The sequence below is a fragment of the Ovis aries genome, chromosome X, assembly GCF_016772045.2.
Source record: "Ovis aries strain OAR_USU_Benz2616 breed Rambouillet chromosome X, ARS-UI_Ramb_v3.0, whole genome shotgun sequence".
In the NCBI taxonomy this organism is placed as follows: Eukaryota; Metazoa; Chordata; class Mammalia; order Artiodactyla; family Bovidae; genus Ovis; species Ovis aries.
Window position 1 is genome coordinate 85,541,653 of NC_056080.1, and position 7,193 is coordinate 85,548,845.

The window sequence follows — 7,193 nt, forward strand, 5'->3', positions numbered from 1 at the left end:
CAGTTCTATGAAGACTACAAGACCTTTAAGAACTAACACCCAAAGAATATGTCATTTTTATTATAGGGGAGTGGAATGCAAAAGTAGGAAGTCAAGAAACACCTGGAGTAACAGGCAAATTTGGCCTTGGAGTATGGAATGAAGCAGGGCAAAGGCTAATAGAGTTTTGCCAACAGAATGCACTGGTCAAAACAAACCAATGTACTAGTGTATACCAATATATTGGTATATACCCGTGTACCAATTTATACTGATATAAACCCAAGTGTACAATAATTGATGAATAGACAGAATATGTATCTATGCAGGGCTTCCCTGATAGCTTAGTTGGTCAATGACATATTATTCAACCATTAAAAAAGATTGAACTAAAAACTTAAGGGGAAAGAAAGAAGAAAGTACTGATACTTGTTCCAACCTGAACCAACCTTTAACTATTTGAATGGGGGTAAGATCCAGAGAATGGCTTTTCTTTCTAGAGAAGGATGTGATGGGTAATTTCTAGCTAGTGATTTTCTAGAGGGGGATTCAGATGTTGGGTAGGGCTTGGGAGTAGATTTTGGGAGGCTGCTCCAAAATCACTGCAGATGGTGACTGCAGATGGTGACTGCAGCTTACTCCTTGGAAGGAAAGTTATGACCAACCTAGACAGCATATTGAAAAGCAGAGACATTACTTTGCCAACAAAGGTCCGTCTAGTCAAGGCTATGGTTTTTCCAGTGGTCATGTATGGATGTGAGAGTTGGACTGTGAAGAAGGCTGAGCTCCGAAGAATTGATGCTTTTGAACTGTGGTGTTGGAGAAGACTCTTGAGAGTCCCTTGGACTGCAAGGAGATCCAACTAGTCCATTCTGAAGGAGATCAGCCCTGGGATTTCTTTGGAGGGAATGATGCTATAGCTGAAACTCCAATACTGTGGCCACCTCATGCAAAGAACTGACTCACTGGAAAAGACTCTGATGCTGGGAGGGATTGGGGGCAGGAGGAGAAGGGGACGACAGAGGATGAGATGGCTGGATGGCATCACTGACTCAATGGATGAGAGTCTGAGTGAACTCCGGGAGTTGGAGATGGACAGGGAGGCCTGGAGTGCTCCGATTCATGGGGTCACAAAGAGTCAGACACGACTGAGTGATTGAACTAAAATGAACTGGGAGTAGATGTATATTACACTCATACACATGTGAAAGGTTCTCTCTGGTTGAATTTACTGATACAACACCTAGAGGAGGATATAACACTTTAAAAGGATAACTTTTGGAAGGATAGGATATGAAGAAAGTGCAACCCGCAGCTTTAGCTTTAGCCATTTGCTTGTCTCTGATAATAGCTGCAACTCACCTGCAGCCTCCAATCCATGACAGGGCAGCAGAATTCCCAGGGATCTTGCTGTTCAGGCTGAAGGGATGTAGCAAAAAGACAGGTATTCCAAAGGCCTGTGAGGCATCCGCTGATTGGTTGTCAGCTGCAGAGCCAAGAGTAACATCAGCACCCCGAACGTGCGGTTCCCTAGCACCCATTGTGTTTGTTAACTTCCCTGAACAAGCACCAGCAGATGGTAGGGGAGGCCAGCCTTGGATCAATACTGTAGGGTGGTAACATCTGTGTGGGGCTTTGGGGTTGGGGGAGTTGAAGTTCTAAGCTCACTGACCTGCTTCAGGGATTCAAATCCGCTGTTCAGTGCTGCACGGCACAAGTTGATTCTCGAGGAGGAATTGGAAGAAAGGAAAACTCCATAATCCAGGTCACACCCCAAGGTTTGAACACATAGTTTTAATTGGTCTGGAGGCTGTTCTTTAAGCTCAGTTAGGAGCTGGGGAGGCTCTGGTTTGCACAGTGAGGCAGGGACCTGTTTATGTGTACAAGCTGACTTTTGCACATATTCTGGTCAATATGCTACAGGCTTTGTGTAGACCCCATGTGTGGGCACAAATAACTTTGCCAAGTGAGAACAAAGCCAGTGGCCTCTGCAGAAACCAAAGCTACAAGTGAAGCCTCGAGAGATATAACTAGGCTACTGCTCTCTGAGCTCTTTCTCTGAGCCAGGCCCTTGGTTAGACACACTGGGCAGTAGGATGAGAGGAAGGAAAATCAAGGAGGCAATGTTATCAGGAGCCAGGAGCACAGGCCTAGGGAACCTCTGTGGCCCAGAGCCACTGACATGTTAGTGAGGTCACTCGCCTCTTACCTGGCCAGAACTGGATCGGCTTTGTGTCTCCTGTCCTTTTCCCACCCACGTGGGTACCGAAGCCTCCAGACTCATTCAGCCACCAAGGTCCCCCAGTTCTAAGTCAGAGATGTCTCAACCCCACTTTCTCCCACGGCCATGGTCTGAATTCAGGCCCACATTCTTTCTGGTATTCTAACTGCTCTCTACTCCCAGGACCTCAAATCTGTCCTCCACACTGCTGATGAGGAACTATCTAGAAGCACTGACAGGACTACTGAGATAGGTTCTGGGCTTTCTGTAGGTAAGGGGAGGAAGTCTCCAGTTCAAAAGCAGCCCACATCAGCAGCGCTGGACAGCCACTCTGGCGCTCTACCCTGCAGCCTAAAGGGCGGAACAACAGGCACGGAGCTGGCTGTCACTCCCGGGGGAAATGGGCAGTCAAGAAGTGGGCCACCCAGAAATGTGGACCTCGTGCCTCCTCTGCCCTCTATGCAAATGCCCAGTGCTTCCCGCCTGACTCTTAAAAATAGTCTTTGCACTTCATGTAGCACCTTTCATTGGAGGATTTCACAAAAGAACCTCAAAGCAATCTGCTCACAGACCTGGATCACAGGCTTCCCTTTCCCAGCAGTGTCTGAGGGCAGGAGGAGAAGACAGGGGAGCAGGGCCCTGGCGCTTCCTTGGGAGACTTTCTTCTGCTTGGGAATTCCTTCCTGGCCCTCTGAAATCTAAAGTAGAATCCCATTTAACATGAAGAATATAAACAAATAGCACTGTGTGTTTGAGCATGAGACTGAGGGGCGGGGGAGCAAAGAAAGTCAGGACGAACTGAATGGTCAGCAGTGTTACTTCCTCTGGGAAGGAGGACGGGGGCGGGCTATGTGGGATGATTGCTCCTTTCACTTCTGGGCTGTATGATTTTTTTTCAAGAAAGTATATTTATTGCTTGGGTAATATTTAAAAAATCTCTTTGTAGTGTATCATGAATATTGGTGAAAAAAGTAATGAAGCATTTTGGTGGGGCAGTAAACCAGTACCATGCAAATCTCAAACCACTAAAATATTAAACAAGTAACGAACATTTATATTGAATATAAATATAAATGAATACTGCCCTTGCTTCTTCAAAACAAGCTTTAGATGCTGCTTTTCTTGGACTTAAAGACATGGAAAGGAAAATATTTTTAGTATTAGGTTATTAATAGAAGATACTCATATCGTGCTTGCAGTGGTAGTTACACAGCTTAATGTGTTTGTCAAAACTTAGCAGTGTACACTGAAAATAGTGAATTTTACTCCATGTAACTTATGCCTCCAAAAGAAGTAAAACAATAGGTTATCATTAGAGGATGGTTGGCAGTCCACAATAACTACCACCGCTAATTGCAGATTTTTTCCATGTAAGACTGTTTATCAGCTTAAATACAGTATTTCATGTATTCCTCTCAGTGAGCCTGACACCATCATAATTCTCTTTTACAGATAAAATAATAGATGCTTGGAGATGTCATGTGCACAATGGCACAGCTGGTAAGCAGCTGGTCTGGAATGGGAACCCAGCTCTCACACCATGCACCTGCACCACCCTACACATGTCCATCCAGAGGGTCCACTGGAGATGCTGTACTCCTTCCTTCTGGACACCCTTGGCCTCTGCAGGAAGAATCTGGGGTGAACTCACTTCAGGTCTCTGCTCAACCATGTCTTTGGGTCAGCCTTCATGTCCTAGTGATGCCAAGGGCACCAAAGGCAGCAGCCTTGCACTCCCTGCCCACGTTCCCACCTGATTCTCCCAGAGCAGCCTCAGTGGATGATGCCCCAGTGTCCACCTGGTCACGTTCTGACTAACCATCTGCCCACAGATGGATCTGCCCCATCAGAAGAGCAGAACTAGAAGCGGCTGATCTAATTAGCATGGTCCAGCTTCTATTACTCCATGTCCACCAAAGAATTCATCCCTGGTGCACCCTTTAATCTCCAGGGCCATGCTCAGCCACAGTGTCAGGAACCTCTTTGTGGGACTGAATCTCATTCAAGGCAACTCAGGACACAGGAGTGACGTGTCAAATCACGACTTGCTTGCTGGTGTACAGGCTCAAGCAACCCTGGAGCTCTAGTTGGGAGAGGGGGAACAGCACATCCATGCCAGGAACAAGCAAGGGCAGTGTGGAAAGGCTACGGGGTTGGGGAGGGTGGGGACAGGAGGCCCCTGGCCACCAGAATTCCCTGCACTGGCTTTCAGTCACCTGCTGCTCAGACACAAAATGGGGAAGGGACACTGAAGTGAGCCTGCCTACCTGGCAAGAGCTAGAAAGGGGAGCAGGCACTAGGGGTGAGGACAGAGGTTGGTGGGGGCAGAATCTGGAGACAGGCAAAGGACCCCAGGAAGGGCATAAACTTGGGAGAAGGCCCAGGTGCCCTGGGAAGGTCATGAGAGAGGGAGGCTCTGGGCCTGGGGAGGGATGAGGGGTGCTGGCCGGTGGGCTATGGGTTTCTGAAAAAAGACACTGGGTTTCTCCAGGGTCTGGAGAAAGCTGAAGAGTGTGGGGTCAGAAGAGGATGTGGGGCTATGGTGGGGAGTAGGGGCAATAAGCAGATTTCAGCAATGGGGAGAGGGCCTCGGAGCTTGGGGAGGGGAGAGTGCTCCAAGGAAGAGAGGGGGATCCAGGGAGAGGGCTCAGGATCACAGATCAGGATGGAGCCACAGGGTCTTGGGAAGAACATGGAGTCCTGGGGATTTCCCAGAGGACTCCGGGGGTCCGGGAGGGCAATGGGGTGCAGGGAAGGGATGACAAGCTTAAGAGAGAGCACTAGGGCCCTGAGAAGGGGCGCTGGGTCCAGGGGAGGAACTTGTGGGATGAGAGGTGGGGCTTGGAATTGGGTCGTGGCCAAGGAATTTGGGGAGGGGCATCAGGTCCAGGGAAGAAATTGCGAGTGCAAGGGAAAGGCAAGCCATCTGGGGAAGAAGGACGGTGTCAAAGATGGGGGAACCCAGAATCCTGGGAGGGATGTGGGACTGGGAGAGGGCTTGGGGTCCCGGGGAGCAACACAGAATCCATAGGAAGAGCTCGGGGTCCTGGGAAGAGACGCAGATTCCAGGGACTAACGCAGGGTCGTGGGGCTGGGGCCTCAGAGGGCTGCGGCAGCGCTTTACCTGCTTCAGATGGAGTCATTGTCCAGGTCCCGGCAAATGTACCACAGGATCACGCAGAGGATGAGCAGGATAGCCAAGAGGAACAGAGCCACGAAGATGGCCTTGGTCACCGGGGAGACCAGGGCCTGCATGGTCCCGCCGAGGGGGCGCCACGGGGTCCTGAAGGAGGGACAGCGACGAGAGCGGTGCAGGCTGCCACCTGCACCCGTGGAGAGACGCCCTGACAGGGAGGAAAGTTCTGCGGGCCAGCACCCCCAGGGCGCCTGCTCGCTTGGGGCCAAGGGCGTGCCCGGTCTGGTAGAGACACCAGGTCCCCTGGACCCCCAGCCCGAGCCTCCTTCACTGTGGTGCAGCAGAGGGGCTCTGACCTTGGCCGGTGGGAATCAAAGAAGCTTAAAGCTGAGGGAAAACTGTCAGGCGCTGCGGGGCACCTCCGGAGTGGACCCAGGGTCTCCTTGAGGAGAGAGACTGGGGAGAGGTGTGGGGGTCTCCCCCGTGTTCCCTAGGGCGTCCCTAAGAACCATCCTACTCATCTCTCTGGCACTTCGGGAAAGGACACATTGGGGAGGTCATATCTAGTCCCAGCCCGTCCCATCCCGTGCCCAACACTACACACTGACATTTTCCTGCACACAGTGACCGGTTCCAGGGCCGTCACCATCCTTTGGTGGATCTTTAAGGAAAAGTGAAAGCCGCTCAGTCGTGTTCGATTCTCTGCAAGTCTCCTCCATCTATGGAAATCTTGAGGCAAGAATACTGGAATGGGTTGCCATTCCCTTCTTCAGGGGATTTTCCTGACCCTGAAATCGAACCCTGGTCTCCTGCACTGTAGGCAGGTGCTTTACCATGATCCTGAGACACCAGGGAATCTCTGATCTCTAAGAAGGGAGGAGCCAAAAGTAGCTGTGACAGGCCAGGGCTGCTTGAACAATTGCCAAGCCTTCTCAAGGACCACCAGGGTGCACCCACCTGTGCCTGGGGTGAGCCAAGGCCCACTCTGGCTGCTTTGTCTCCATTGCAACCCACCCTCCCCACCACCCCAACCCCTGCCCTCCTCTGCAGCCCACCAGCGGTTCTGGACCAGCAGCACCCTATCACCTGGGTGCAGAGAAGAGAACCAAGATCACAGGCTCCACCCAGCTACACAGCGAGGATCTGCATATTAACGAGATCCCCAGAAGGGGGAGGGGCGTCCCTGGCTGCTAAGATGGTAGAGAATCTGCCTGCAATGTGAGAGAACCAGATTCGATCCCTGAGAAGGGAATGGCAACCCCAGAATTTCATGCACAGAGGTGACTGGCAGCGTCCATGGGGTGGCAAAGAGAGAGACTCACTTTCACTTTCAGGAGGGGGATGGGGCAAGTCACCACGTGTTCACTGCGCCTTGTGCTGTGGTGTCTGCCTTGGAGGGTCTGTGAATGCAGGGTCATTGGGTCTTCCATTGTCAGGAATGGCTTTCCCAGTGGCTCCTGCGTGCCTGCTATCGCTTCAGTCGTGTTCTGCATTGGCAAGCGGGTTCTTTAACCCCTACCGCCACCCAGTGGTAAATAATTCGCCTACAATGCAGGAGCTGCAGGAGACGCGGATTTGATTCCTGGGTCGGGAAAATTCCTTGGGGGAGAAAATGGCAACCCGCTTCAGAGTTCCTGCCTGGGAAATTCCATGGACAGAGGAGCCTGTTGGGCTATAGTCCGTGAACAACTTAGCACGCACGCATAGTCAGAAGAAATCGTGCCTGATTTCTTCAGTGGAGACTTTCTAGAAGCTCCAGTTAGTTACTCACCTAGCGAGAGTTGTTCTTAGTTCTGTAGGAGCATGATTTCATTCATTTTGGAGAAGGAATTTTTTCATGAGTGAAGAGTAAGGACC